This window comes from Calonectris borealis, chromosome 22 (assembly GCF_964195595.1).
Source record: "Calonectris borealis chromosome 22, bCalBor7.hap1.2, whole genome shotgun sequence".
NCBI lineage: Eukaryota > Metazoa > Chordata > Aves > Procellariiformes > Procellariidae > Calonectris > Calonectris borealis.
Genome location: NC_134333.1, coordinates 7,462,695 through 7,476,272, shown reverse-complemented (window position 1 = coordinate 7,476,272; position 13,578 = coordinate 7,462,695). Strand labels below are relative to the sequence as shown.

Here is a 13,578-nt window from a genome sequence, read left to right as displayed (position 1 = left end):
TGGAACAAAATTCACTACTGAGAATCACTAATTCATTCTGTCGAGCAATGGCTGCCCTCTTACATCCAATGAAGGGTTTTTTCCTTTGCTGCCAATACCTCAGATTTGGAGTGTTTAATGGTTTTCCTTGTGCAGTTCAGATTTTTTGCATTTTTTTCTCAAGGTGGTCAATCAAAACAGCTCTCAGTTGGGTATTTACAGGCTGCTCTTGAGAGAAGAAAGAAGAAATCTTATTCTTTCTAGAAATGAGAAATAGTCTAACCCACTTACACTTTGTTCCATCTTGATATGCAAAATGCTTGTTTTTTCCCCTAAGATATGCAGCTAAGGTGCTGGCTGACTTAACTGTAGTGCATGGAGGTTTTCCAGGCAGATAATTCACACCTCTTAGTATTGCATGTTCTTATTCTTGCTCTAGATAGAATAATGATGTTTGGAAGGAGGTGGCATACTTCCCTGTGCCATCCCCCAGTGTTAGCAGAGGTACCTCGTGCTGCCGAATGCCCTTGGAAATGAAGGCTTGTGGAACTAAGATGCAGGTGGGGTTTGTTTTTTGAGACCCAGCTCTTGTGCTCTGGGAAAAAGTGATGCCTGTCCCAGAGTTTGGCTGCTTGGGTCTCCATCCTCCATAGGGCTTGATTGCGGCCTGAGAGGATCTTAGGACAGTTGAGTCTTGAACACATAGAGCTTAAAATGAAACACCTGGTGAGCTCTGTTTGGTTTAAAAGGTTATTAGGCCGTTAGTGTGTGCATAAAAGTGTCTGGTGCTGTGGATCTTGCACAGCGAGGTGGCCAGAAGTTGACCCTTGAGAAACTTGAACTAAACCAGCTCTGCCTGTTTTAATGAGTAGAAGTGTGAAGCATGGTTGTCATCGTTTGAAGACTTTAAACGAAGACTCTGTTTCTCTCTGAAAGAGAACCATTTGTTCAGCCCTGCTCTGGAACAGCTCACTGCTGATCTGCAGCTTTCAGGTGAACTTGTTGCAAAGGTCCCATCTGACACGAACATGAGACACATCAAGATGTTGTGGTCTCTGCCAGGGAGAGCAAGGCTGTTAGCTACTCTGGAAGGGGCAGGTGGCATCACAGATAAGATATGGACATTTATCCTTCATCAGCTGGGATTAGCTGAGATGAGGACAGAAGTGACAGGACCTCTGTGTGCCCTGTGGGGAGCTCCCATGGAGAGGAGATGGGTCCAGTCCCTTCAGGTGACAAGTGCAACAGTATGGTGGGTTTTGTGTCTCTCCTTCCCTCCCTCCCTCATTACTCGCCCTTTTCAAGTATTCTGTTAAGTATTTAGGGGTCAGGCTTCTAATTTAGTCTTCCTCACCCTGCATCAGTTCCTCCGTATCGCCTTGCTGCCCTCTGCTTCCAGCCTCTTTCTTCCCAAGGCATTTCATTCAAACTGTCCCATTCCCTCTGTGCTTAATAAACGGCAGTTTCAGCAGGACCCAGCTGGACCAAGTAAACGTGTTTATGTGTCTCGAACAAGTAGTGCTGCAGCATTCTCATTTCCTTCCCAAAAGCCACGGGGAAGTCTGCTCCCCGGGCCAGGAGAGCAGTCCTCATGGGATAAAAATGAGGGAAATGTGACACTGCAACTGCTCTTTCCACGTTGAGGGTGAGCTCGGTGTATCTAGTCAGGGACACTTGTAGCATGCCAGTAAGTGGGTGTCTTAATCTTCTGCTTTTCATGTTGTTCTGCTTCATTTCAAAGAACCGTGTTCTTCATTGCATGCTTGTTGATCTATGTTGCATCATTGTCTTTTTTCAGGGTTTTGCCAGCCGTGGGATTTGGAAGTGTTTGGGTACCACCTTGCTCCTTGCATACTTGCCGCGGCTTAGCTGAACGGTTCTTACTGTGTAGTAGCGAGGAGTAGAGCAAATTGCTCCTTGGTGACGTTTATATCCTCATTTGGAAGTTGGGCTTTGCAGAATCATGGGGCTGTTAGAAACGGCTGTGAAAAGCCACGTTGAAAATGCTTTTGAGATGGTGCCTCTGCCATTTCTTCTGAAAGCCTGTGTTCATCAGCATGGGAGTAACAAATTGTCCTGACACTTACAGCAGCACAACTGGAACCGCTCTGCCTGTCGGAGTGTCTGTACGGGTGTTTGGCATTGCCGTTTGAGATGCGGGTGCTGGGGTGTGTCCACGTCCAGACTTTCAGACAAATCCCTTTTGGTTTGCGAAGCATTGAAAATTGGATCATGAAGCAGTGTCTGAGGGGAAATGCTGAGGGTGGCCGTTCCCTTTTTTCCCAATAGGATGTTATTCAAAAGCTGGAAGAAAGCTGTAGATTTGAGTTTGTCTTGAGCAGAATAAGCTTATTTTGCCAGCCCAGCACACTGATGAGGCTTGGTTGTTGTCTTTGCATCTTTTGAGGGAGTGCTGTTCATTTAGCTGTAGCAATGCTCTGACACTTGATGAATTAGTCAAGAAAGAATCAGGGCGCTGGCTTCCACCCAGCTCCCAGTATTTTCCAGTTTGCTTAGCCTGCTGGTTGATGAGGTCAGTCGGCTAGTAGGTTGGCTTATTGCTTTCTAGGCTGTGTGCTGGCTGTACGTAGGTGTGGGACTGTACGTAGGTGAGAGTTGGAAGCTCGTAGTGAAGTGCCCTGGACTTGTGACAGACTTGTGTGTCCTTCATCTGGGTGATGCTGAGAGGGTGTGTGGCGTGTCAGGGCTGTCTCTGGAGCTGCCGGAACATGGCACAGGTTTAGGAGGGTCGTGGCTCTGCACGCAGATAAAGCAACCAGCCCTGGAACAACAGGGTCATGTGTTGTGCTTTCTGGGTATATGGCTTGCTCTAAGGTCTGCAGACCTGTGTAGTCTGTGAAAAAGCACTGTGAGCCCTTTCTTGCAAAAGCAAAATGGACCTCTTTAGCTGTGGTAGAACAAATGAGACTGTTAAAATCAGAGGTGATTGTTTCCCTGTGTGCCTGCCCCTTAGCCAGGTGGAGGGGGAACCCCAGACTCGGTGTCTTGGCTCTTCCCAGCCTCTGTTCAGAGAAGCACCAGCTGATGTCTTGGGAGGAGGACAGCAGCTCTCAGAGGATCTCTCACTAGTACTGCAGTCGCATCGGCGCTGGGCTGGCTTTCTAGGTTTTTCTGCCCACCCAGTGTAATCTCTGCTTTCTACCTCAGGAGCTTTGCTTGCTTAACTGTGGTGTTTAGACTCCAGAGGTGGGCTGGCATGGTGTCTGGGGCTCACCCCAAGGGCATGTCCTTGCAGTTGGGGGTGCTCATCAATACAGGAGGCAGTGCTGTAATGCACAGGTTGCAGCAGGGTTCTGCCTACCTGTGGAGACGGAAAAGAAAGCAGGTAATTGCAGAAGTAACTTGAGCTGGATTGCTAATCCTTGCAGAGCAGTGCAGAGATGTTCCCACTCATCTCAAACCAGTTCTGGGAAGAGAATTAGGGTGAGTGATCCTGGGCAGAGGTCAGCGGGCTGTTTGGTGGCGGGCAGCCCTGCCAAAACCTTGCAGAGCACCAGGCTGGCTCAGCCTTGCCAGAGGTGCAACCCTCAACTTGGATCACTGCTTCTTCCTGGAGATGTACAAGTGGTGGAGTGTCTGCTCCTTGCAGCATCGCTCCCATCTGGCTTTTTAGCATGAACAGCCCTCAATCCCAAGCTGTCTTTGCAGATCACCCCAGGATGTGGTGGATATAGCAGGGAATTGTGGCTCTTTAGGTAACCCCTTGTGTGGTTTTTAAGGTGGGCACAGCTCTGCTGTCAGGGACTGAACGAATCTCTGAATCTCTTCTTGCAGCAGAATGGATCTCCTCCATCTGTGAGTTGGAGCTTTGTTTCGTACTGAAATCTGCCGGTTGTAGGCTGTTTTTTAAAGTGCCTGTGGAAAGCATATGCAGTTTACACTGGAGTCTGGAGGAGATGTATCTGTGCCTTTAGACTTGAGTGGATTTTCTTTGCAAGTCTAATGAGCCCCTCGTGCTCCTCAGAAATCAATCCACTGATTTTTTTTTCCCTTTCCCTTCCAAGCAGTCCGATTAGTAAAGGCAGTCATTACATGTGGTGTGGCTCCTATTTTCAGTGCCTTTTCTTTAAATATCCAAGGAAAGGGAGCACCAGGGGATACCTTCTGTTAAGCTAAAAGGATTATCGCTGCAGTTGGGCTAATTATTTCCATCTTTGCAGCCTCCCCACTGTACCTGCCCTGACCTCTCTTCCTAGAGCAGATCTGGTATCGCTGTCTGTCCATCTTTGCCCCTGTGCCCTCCCTCAGTCTCTTCTTGAGTTGCTTCAGAGTGGATTGCACCACTGGTGCCCTGGGAAGGCAGGTGGATTTGTCCCTGAGCTGTCCTGTTCGGCTGGTCAGTGTGCGCGTTACTCTAAGTGAGCTGTGGCTCGGCTGTCTGTGGTGATGTTCTAAGGCACAGGGGAAGGACGAAGGCTGATGGGGCTTATTGCGGGTTGAGGTGCAGTCTTAAGATAATACAAGTCCACAGGAAGAAGGACTGTATTAAACTCTGCCGTTCATGGAGAAACTTCAGCACTTACAAGAGAGGTGATGAAACCACTTGTATTCATGGTTTTGAATAGTGCGTGAATTTGAATGCCGTGTGCTACAGAGTTGCTTTCTGCCACTTGTCAGCATTTCACTTTATGGCTCCCCACCAGCTCCTGTCCCAGACTGTCTGCCTGGAAGTGCCTGATGTAATTTCAGATGGATTTCATCAGTGTGTCAAGTCACTTGCTGCAGAATGAAATTCCTTGAGGTGCTTGTAGATGGCTCAAAAAAATCTAAAGAAGCCTCTCCTATGACCCTTGAACACATCCAGCTCAGCAATGTGCACATTTGTGCTGGCCTGGAGATCCGTTTTTGAGATAAATCAACTGTCTTCCATACATTGGAAAGAAGTGTTGCTGGGATGCCCTTTTGAAGTTGAAATTGAAGAAGCAGGGGTGTGTTCAGAGTAGTGAAATTCTTCCCTGCCTAGGAAACATTTTATCTTTTATTTGACCAAAGCTTGACTTAGATCCTGGGTGTGTTGGCTTGATCTTACCATGAAGGTGCGTGTGTCTTGCTCACAAGCAGCTCTGCTCCTTCTTTCTCTCAAATGTCACTTCATGTGAGCTTCCTGGTGCAGGGAACACATCTGGCCGGCTGTGCACGTTCTCAGTTGAGCTGAGGGCAGAACAGGTCTGTCACAGTCAAGATGAGAGGCAAAGTGATGGGCAGGCAATGTTTGTCTTGGCTGACTGCTGTGGCTTCACATGTCCAGGTAGCAGGGTGAGCCTTTGGCAGAGGGTGAAGGGGATTATTCCCCAGTGGTGGGTGGTGAGCACAGGGACCAAGTGAGCTCTCATCAGGCTGAGATGCAGCAAGATGCGAGTGGAAGGGGGACAAGAAGGGGGCCAAAGAGATGGAGTAAAGCTAACTGAGAGCTGAGGGGATATGTGCATACTGTCTTCTCCCTGGGTCCCTGTCCTAGCAAGGGGCTGTTGGACCGTGGTGACCGGAGGTATGGTAGTGGGAGGGCTTTGGGAGTGGCGATCAGCAGCATGTCTGCACGACAGTGTCAGAACTGTGTGTCCAGGCTGAAAACTTGCTTGCACTGGTCTTATAGGTGACAAAATGTTCCTGTCCTGGTTTACAGGGCTCAAAGTGAGTGTGTTCATTGTGTGATTAGTTTGAGGACACAACGATGACAGAAGGGGTAATCCAGCAGGATGAGCTTCCTGGAGGTTGGTTGTAGCTCTAGCCTTTCGTGAACTCTCAGGGTTACGTGTCAATGCAGCTGGCAAGAGGAGCCTCTGTATAAAAATGCAACTTTTATCTGAAAGCGTACTTCACTTTGGTGTGGTCAGAAGTAAAGGAAACCTAAGAGATGTAAATGTAACTTGTGTTCCTTCTCTAATGCCGACCCACCTTGTACAAAGTGCTGACTAGCTCCGTGCAGCTGCTGAGTATTTTATTACCCTCCCACTGCAGATCCTGGATGGGCTAAGAGTTGCTGGGACTGAATTACCTTTGTGGTTTAAGGTGAGACTTGTGATGAAGCTGGCTTGTGTTACAGAAGTGGAGCTTCACGTGCTCTCTGCCAGTAGCTGTAGCTTGTGGTGTCAGATGTTGGGTGTTAGTGAGCCCAAGGCTGGGATTTAATCTGAAGTCAGAATTGCTTTTTGTGGTTTATTTTCAGCTCTCACTTACTTTGAATTCAAGGGCAGACTTTACCCTAAGCAAATTCTGCCCTCTGAAGTTACTACTTTATATGTGGTTTTAACTGCTGCCTCATCAGCATGACAAACGATGCTGCCCTGGAGCTAGCTGGAGGGGTTTGTAGAAGTAGCTTTTAACAATGGACATCTCCAAATTGGACAGAAAACTACATGCTTTTTCCTTGGCATCTTCTGGTGTAATAATGGAGAGCCTGGCAGGCATATGCAAGCAGAAGTAATAAATGTTGCTGATGGGTACAAAAAGGAAAGCGGGTAAAAGTCCAGCTAAAGACCTACTGCTCAAACTGTGGTGTTGCTTGTAGTCAGTGCCCGTCAGTAAGCAAGAGGACAGATTTGGAAAGGATAGGGCTAAAATTAGGGTATTGGACCTGTCCTGTGACAAAGGGAGTGCCTCTCTGGGGCTTGCGAAGAGGAGACTTGCAGGGGTTGCGGTGGTGGTTGCTGGAAAAAAAGGGCCACTGTGAGCTGGAGAAAGGAGTCGACCATGATGCTCCCAGGTTTTGATCTCATCCTGAGCAGTGTGTGCATCTTGGGCACCTGCCAAATCCAAGCGCCATGTGCACACGTGGGCATGCTGTCCTGTCTCCTTTCCTTTCTCATCAATCTTTCCTGTTCCTCTCCTCTTTCTCTTCCGTTTCAAATCTTGCCTGGCAGACCCAGATCCATGTTTTTCTGCCCCAGGAGCCTCTTTGCTGAGGCAGCCAGTGCTTGCCCGGCCCTTGCATTGGGCAAGAGCTTGGCAACTGGGCTTGCTGAGAGCAAGATGGGGCCCAGCTCCCTGCCGGATATACTGGGCTTCCAGCATTGGGAATCTCTCATCTGCAGCACTGCTGAGCTGTCATCACTGCATCCTTATTGTATGGTTTTGTAGCCTACTTTGCATGAGTTTTGCCTTTCCCCTATTTTAGTGTTAGCTGAATTACCTTGCCAGCTCCTCCCTTCCCTCAGGTTCCTCCAGGCGAGAGGGGAAGAGAGTCATGAATACTGTTTAATATGAAGGCGCTTATTAATGCCTAATCTCTCAAATATGTCACTGCTTTTGCTGTGTCTAATAATAGGGTTTATTGTCACGGCTGTCTGAGGTCCGTGCTCAGCTCCAAAGCATGTTTCATTAGTTATTGTTGTTCATGTTCTCCCCTTATGTAGGGGTTTTTGACTCCATGGGTTTGTTTGCTCTATCAACATCCAAGAGCCTCTTGGCGCTTAAGTTCTTAAATGGAAGAATCCTGTACTATGGTTGTAGCAGTGTTTGTGTGCAGATGAAAAGCACCTTGCCAGTGCTTACTGCAAAATAGCTTGAAATGGCCTGGGTGAAATACTAGAAAGTCCTCGTTAGCAAGCAGGAGCTGGGCATATCTGGGTGATGCTGAAGGGACATCAGCACGTGTAAAATGAGTTTTGGAACTGAGTAAGGATCACTAGATACTAAAGTCCTGTAGTCTGCGGAGAGAGAAGTGCCCCGAATGCTTCCCATCTGTGAAAATGGGCAGTCCTGTAAGATGGGTAAAGCTGTCGGGCTGCAGCGGGGTTTGCTTTGCTGCTGCCTGATGTCAGTGTGAGAACTGAAGCCAGCGTCTCCCACCGGCAGTAGACTGCTCTCTGCCTCCCTCGATAAGGAATGACAAAGCGCTGTGGCTCTAGGTGTGGTCAGAGCCTCTTCAAATAATCTGTCTCTATTCATGCACTGCAATAAAAAGAAGCACTACTGAAATACCGGCAACCCTGTTTATTCCAGCCTTTGTATTAGTGATTTAGAGAGAGCTTGTGACCTTACTGAACATGAATGGATCCCTCGTAACCTGAGACTGGGAGCAATATTATTTTAAGCAAGAAGTAAGACTCTGAAGCAGGCTGTCCTTTTATACATATCATACGTGTGACAGCAGAGCTGCATTTAGAGCTGAAAGGGGATAAAATCCCTGAGGAGACTGATTGCACCTCATTTATTTATAACAAATGTACTGGGGAAGGTTGAGCCTGAATTCCTAGACTTGGGGCAATCTTAAATTCGGACAATTTCCACTCGTCATCGCTGTGGAAAGGAAGATGGGCACCAGCTGGGCTTCCAGCTAATCCCTGGGGAGGAAGAAATGCGCATGGATTCTGATTTTTAAACTTGCTCCTCCTTTAGCCTTTGGGAGGTGAAATAATGGTTTTACAACTCTTTGGCTGAATTTATGGTCTTGGTTCCCATGTGGATTGTCACTGTTCATGCTGCCTGCATCTGCTTTTGTTGCAAATCTGCTCATCAGCTTGATAAAACTAGAATCAAGGCAAGGCAGATTGCTACCTGATTGTCATCCCGAGTGGCCCAAATTGGGCAAAGACCAGCTGGAGAGAGACACCCGAGTGCTCAGCAGGGATGTGTTTTGTGTATAAAGGTTTTTATTTGCTGTTCATCCTTACTCACTTAAAAATCCTTGTTTTGTGCCTCAGCATGGTTTGAACTGTGCTCCCTTGTTATGAAAAATAAAGGTACAAATGCAGCTTCTGTTGGTTTTTTATTGTTTTAGAAGCAAGAGCTCTGGCTCTCAAATTCTGTTAACTTGTGCTGGGTATCGGGAGACGCTACCATCTCCCACCGCACCTCTCACTTGCTGTTCATGGCATGGTGTATGAATCTCGGAGCTAAAACAGGCACCAGTACCCTTGGCGGAACCGTGGCAGCCCATGAGCGCTCTGATCAGCCATTCCCTGTGACTGGGGCAGCAACTTCCCGGTGGTGAGTGAGGTGTGAGCCTGTTGGGGTGCCCACCCATTTCCCCATCGCTCACTGGCTTGGTTGGCACGTCCCAGTCCCTGCCCTCTGTCAGGAGTGAATGATGCACTCATCCCTAGGCTGTGCTCTCCTGCTGATGTTTTTTTTTCTTGAGCTGCTCCAGATTAGGATTTTTTTCTGCATTTATCTTCTTACTGCCCCTTCTGATACAGATTTAATTAAAAAATGCTGCTTTTAGTTTTTAATAAATACTGTTGCTTCTCGCCACTGCTGAGGGCAGTGAGCGTCGCTGCTTAACCCAGCTGCTTGGAAACCCTGTCCGTTCCTTCCCTGTTCCTTGTGGCAGTAGTGGAAGCCTCTTTGCTGTACCACACTGTAGACCGATTCTGCATTGGCGATCTTTGCAGCCAGGAACTCTGCAGGCTTGGAACCTGTAGAAGTAAAATAGCGCTCCCTAAGAAAACTACCCTGACTTGGCTTCTTCCCTAGGACAGGCTTTCTGTTGCTGCAAGAGCGATGCCAGCCACGGTGGTGTGGTAGTAGCTGGAGCAGATGGTGCTGTTGTCATCGGTTTAATTTCTATCCATGTGTTGAAACAGCTCAAAATAACTTAAGAAATGAAGGCCCAAACCGAGAAGATACCGTGAATGTTTTTCTTGCCCTGAGAAAATCTCCTGCAACGTTACTGTCCACAGCACTTTCCTGGTTCTGTCCCATCCACTCTGACTAGGATTGCTCGCATTTGTAGGCTGGAGCTGTAGCATGAAAAACCTTTTATATTTAATGTCTTCATTACTGTGGCAGCATTGAATATTCACAGAACTTCCATCAGGGTGCAACGAATGTTGTCAACACTGTGAAATCAAAGAAAGAGGAGCAGCTGAGATCAAAGTAAGCAATAAACACATACCTTGTGTCTTGACAACATCTTTTTCAAGCCGGAGGCAAAACCTGGAGGGGCTCAAGGTGCAGCTGCATGGCGGCTGGTGCTGGCATGGCGCTGGCCTCCCATGCTTTCCCTCTCTGCTAAGTTTTCCTCCAAAGCCAGGGTGAGAGGACCCATAGCACTGCTGTCACACAACTTCTGCTTGTGAGGGGTTCAGTTTCTGGTGGTTTAGTGCCTTGAACCACCTCCCAGTGGGGTGTTGGAGCAGTGCCGGTGGTGTAAGGAATAAGGGTGTGGGACCAAGCAGTGTGGTCTGAGCCTGGCTTGTTGAATTGCAGCCTTGCTCTGCCCAGTTTTGAGGTAGGGGCCTCTCTCGTTGGATCTCTCCACATTCAAAACATTGTTGCTCTGAGACCAAGGTATCTACTTCTTTCACCACATATTTTGGGCCCTTCTTGTGATGCAGCACCACATGCACAGGTATTACCAGCTTGGTTGAGGTGGAAGGCGATAGCAAGTACCCAGATCTTCAAGGCCATTTACAGGTGTAAGTGAAGTTTCCTTCTCATTAAATTCTCTTAATTTATGAGGCTTCTGGTTGCACATTGATCTCTTCTTCTCAGCGTCAGCATCCTTGGAGCCTAGCACCAAACACAGCAGCATCGTCTGCTTTGCACATAGAGAGGTAGGGGAAGAAAACTGGTGTGCAGCATGCTCACTGCTTGCACTGAGGCCAGCTGGCTAGAGCAGCTCCTGGAAAGTGCAGGATGCGGCCCTTCCCAGTGCAGGAAGGCTTAAGCCTGCTTGTGTGTCCCTAGGGGACCTGGCTCTGTGCACCACAGCAAAAGTGGACGATTGCTGTTTTCTCCTGCAGCAAAGAAAGAAAAGATTCATGGGACTGGCAGGAAGGCGGCTGAGTACTGCAGGGGGTTTTTCTCCCTGCAGTGGACTCTGCAATTTTTGCACTTAAATGCAGAACATTTAACTTAAACTCTTCAGTGCAGAGAGTGCCGACGGTGTGTGCACTCTGCAGATGGCTCAGGGCTTGTATTTGATCCCATGTTCACACCAGGTTTCAGACATTTCTCTAGCCTGTGGCTCCGGTGCACCAAATGGATGCTGTTGTACGTGTGCCACTACAAAAGCCTGCGGAGAAAGGAAATTAGCAGAGCTTTGGTTCTCGCACTGGCAGTCGTCTCTGCTGGGTCCTACAGCACACGGCTGTGCTGCAAAGCAGTAGGTTGTAAAATGGAGACGGAACTGCTTTCAAGGAGTCGCTGTTCATTAACCTGCTAGAAACACCTTTATCTGGTGCTTTGGTCGATCACGTCCCACACCTGCTAGGTGAAGTGAGCGCCCGTCCGAGAGCTTGGCTTCACGCTGTCTCGTCAGCCAGCATGGGTGTTTTCACCCTCCTGTTTGTTTGAGGGTGTTTGGTGTCTGGCTGGCTAATAAAGAGTGAGTTTGGGGTATTTTTCAGCTCTTCAATTGACTGAACTGCATTTCAGGAGCTCTGTCTGGGAGCCCAAGAAAGGTGTGACAATGTTCAGTGTCCTCCCAGATTGGCTGTGTTCAGGAAAGTGGGGATGATCCTGTATCTGTCAGCCTTGCCCTGTCCTGGGATGTGTTGTGGTACCCACTGGAGCATGAAATAAGTCCTGTCAGTTTGTTTCTGACCTCATATTAATGAAGAAAACTGTGATAACCATGAGAAACTGCTGGCCACACTAATAGTCCTGCTTGTGGTAGATTGCAAGCATTCACAGACCAGATGAGTCCTGCCAGGCTCCTTTTACCACTGATTGCTGTGTGAAAGGGACCTTCCTCAACTGCTTATCATGGGAACATCCTTTATAATTGTTCCATGGGAGTGACAGAGAGGAGTGTGACAGCCGTCAGTTAGTGGGAATGGATGTCTATTTTTCTTTCTTCAGGCAATGCAATCTCTCAGGAAAGCAATTTCTTCCTCCTCATGGTGTAATTTGCCAGCCAAGGTAAAGGAGACTTTTGATGGGGCAGAATGCTGTCGTGCTGTCAACTGTCCTAATTCATAAAGACTCCGGTGGCATTTTCCGGAACTTTTCTTTCCTCTCTTCCCTCTCCCCATCCAGGCACACATTAACATTACTTTTCTGGTATTGCTGGAAAGTAACATGCTAAGACTTGTGTGCTGTGTTTCCTTCCCTGCTGGATTCTTTTTGGTGGCAGCGGGCAGGCCGGGGCAGCAGCTCCTCCCAGCAACCAGTGAGACTGTCCGAGGACTTTGCCGAACTGCCGTGTGTAGCAGTTCAGCCACATCTCAGCATGCAGCACAGCCTTTGAAAGGCAGTGCAGGGGAAATATTAAGCTTCCACCATTTTCTGTTAAGTGAATAATGACTGGTACAAGCCTGAATGCTGGTGAGCCCGCCTTAAAATCTGCAGCAGCAGGGAAGATGCTCTGATTTCCAGCGGGTTGAGCTGAGCCTGGGATAGGAAGAGTCAAAGAGAATTAGCTGGTAAATAAGATCTCCTGCCTTCTCTTTGATCCGCTCTACGTGTTCAACTGCTTAAAGGCTTCCCAAGCAAGCAGGATTTTGGGGGAGGAAGAATTTATCCACCCATAGACCATCTCATGGCTCTGTGAAATGCACGACTGCAAGATACTCTAGCAGGGGGCTGGGAAGAAATCCGAAGGTAGCCTAGTAAATCCCTGATAAAGAGGCTTCTCTTCCTTCTATTCACAAAGAGCCGGCTGAACAAACAGGGCAAGCTTTAAAACTCCTGTTGCTTCCTTTTTTGCTGCCGTGTAAGCCCCTCTGATCAGAGCTTTAATGTAGCTAAAGTTAGTGGACTTAGAGACAGCCTGATCTTTGCATCATAGTATGGAATGAGAAGGGTGATCCGGAGTGCTGACACCTCCCTGGGCAGCAGTCGCCCTTAAACGCCCTCCTGTGAGTGCACAGGGAAAGCTGGGGTGGAGGGGCCTGCTGTAGTGGTGTTGCAAAAGGTTGTTTTTGACTTGCTCAGATAAGCCAGACAAAAACCGAAAAAGAAAGGTAAGAAGGGGTAAAAGATCAAGGAAGGAAGATACAAATAGCGGCAGTACATGCTGCAGGTTGGCACGGAGGTGCTCCGGTTTCAGGTGAGGTGAAGGTGGAGCCTTGCTGCCCTTACGTCCCCGTAGCATCCCTCACTTTCTCTGGTTTCTCTGCTCAAGTGCTGCTCCAGAGAGCCCTGCCTGAAGGAGAGCAGTGCAGCTGGGAGCACGCAGGTTGTGGTGTCTGTGGGAGCCTGGCTTCTACTCTGGTTTGTCCCCAGCCTGCTCCGTGACAAGCCTTTTCACCTCTGTTCCCCTTGCAGGGAAGATGGGAATAATGATGTCTTTGGTAAACCACCTTGTGCTTCTGTCAACAGCAATTGATGCAAGATTAAGGGTTAATATTCCTACATTGCAAAACACTTGTGTATGCTCCCTCAAGTAATTCCCAGCACATTCTTCTTCCTGGAGGAGACCGCATTTGTGGTGCCCTTTTATTTGGGCAGAGAAGAGACATGCAGATAAAACCATTTCCCATCTCCTGAGTCCAGCTACTCTTGCAGCTCGGGCCGTGGGCTGGAGTTGTGTGCCTGGATAATCTGGTCTCCTAATTGCCACCCTGCTTGGAGGCAGCTGCTGAACTGGACCTAAGCTGATTTGGGATGGCAAATTCTGTTAGTTTAATTCTCAGCAACACTGAGGAACTTGTCAGCACGTGAGCATCCCTTGGCTTTTCTCTAGCCACGAGT

The 13,578-nt window shown here is 48.3% G+C and overlaps 1 protein-coding gene across 25 annotated transcripts in view; it reads left to right on the top strand.

The window, feature by feature from the left end:
• MAPT (microtubule associated protein tau) overlaps window positions 1-13,578 on the top strand; it is a 60,023-nt gene that overhangs the window by 6,097 nt on the left and 40,348 nt on the right. The window contains exon 1 of one of the 25 annotated variants that reach the window (XM_075171299.1): window positions 13,419-13,544. The exons of the other annotated variants lie outside the window; for them this stretch is intronic. The gene's annotated coding sequence lies outside the window, so the exon portion shown is untranslated. Of the gene's footprint in view, window positions 1-13,418; window positions 13,545-13,578 lie in introns of those variants that run through there. 25 annotated transcript variants of the gene reach the window in all.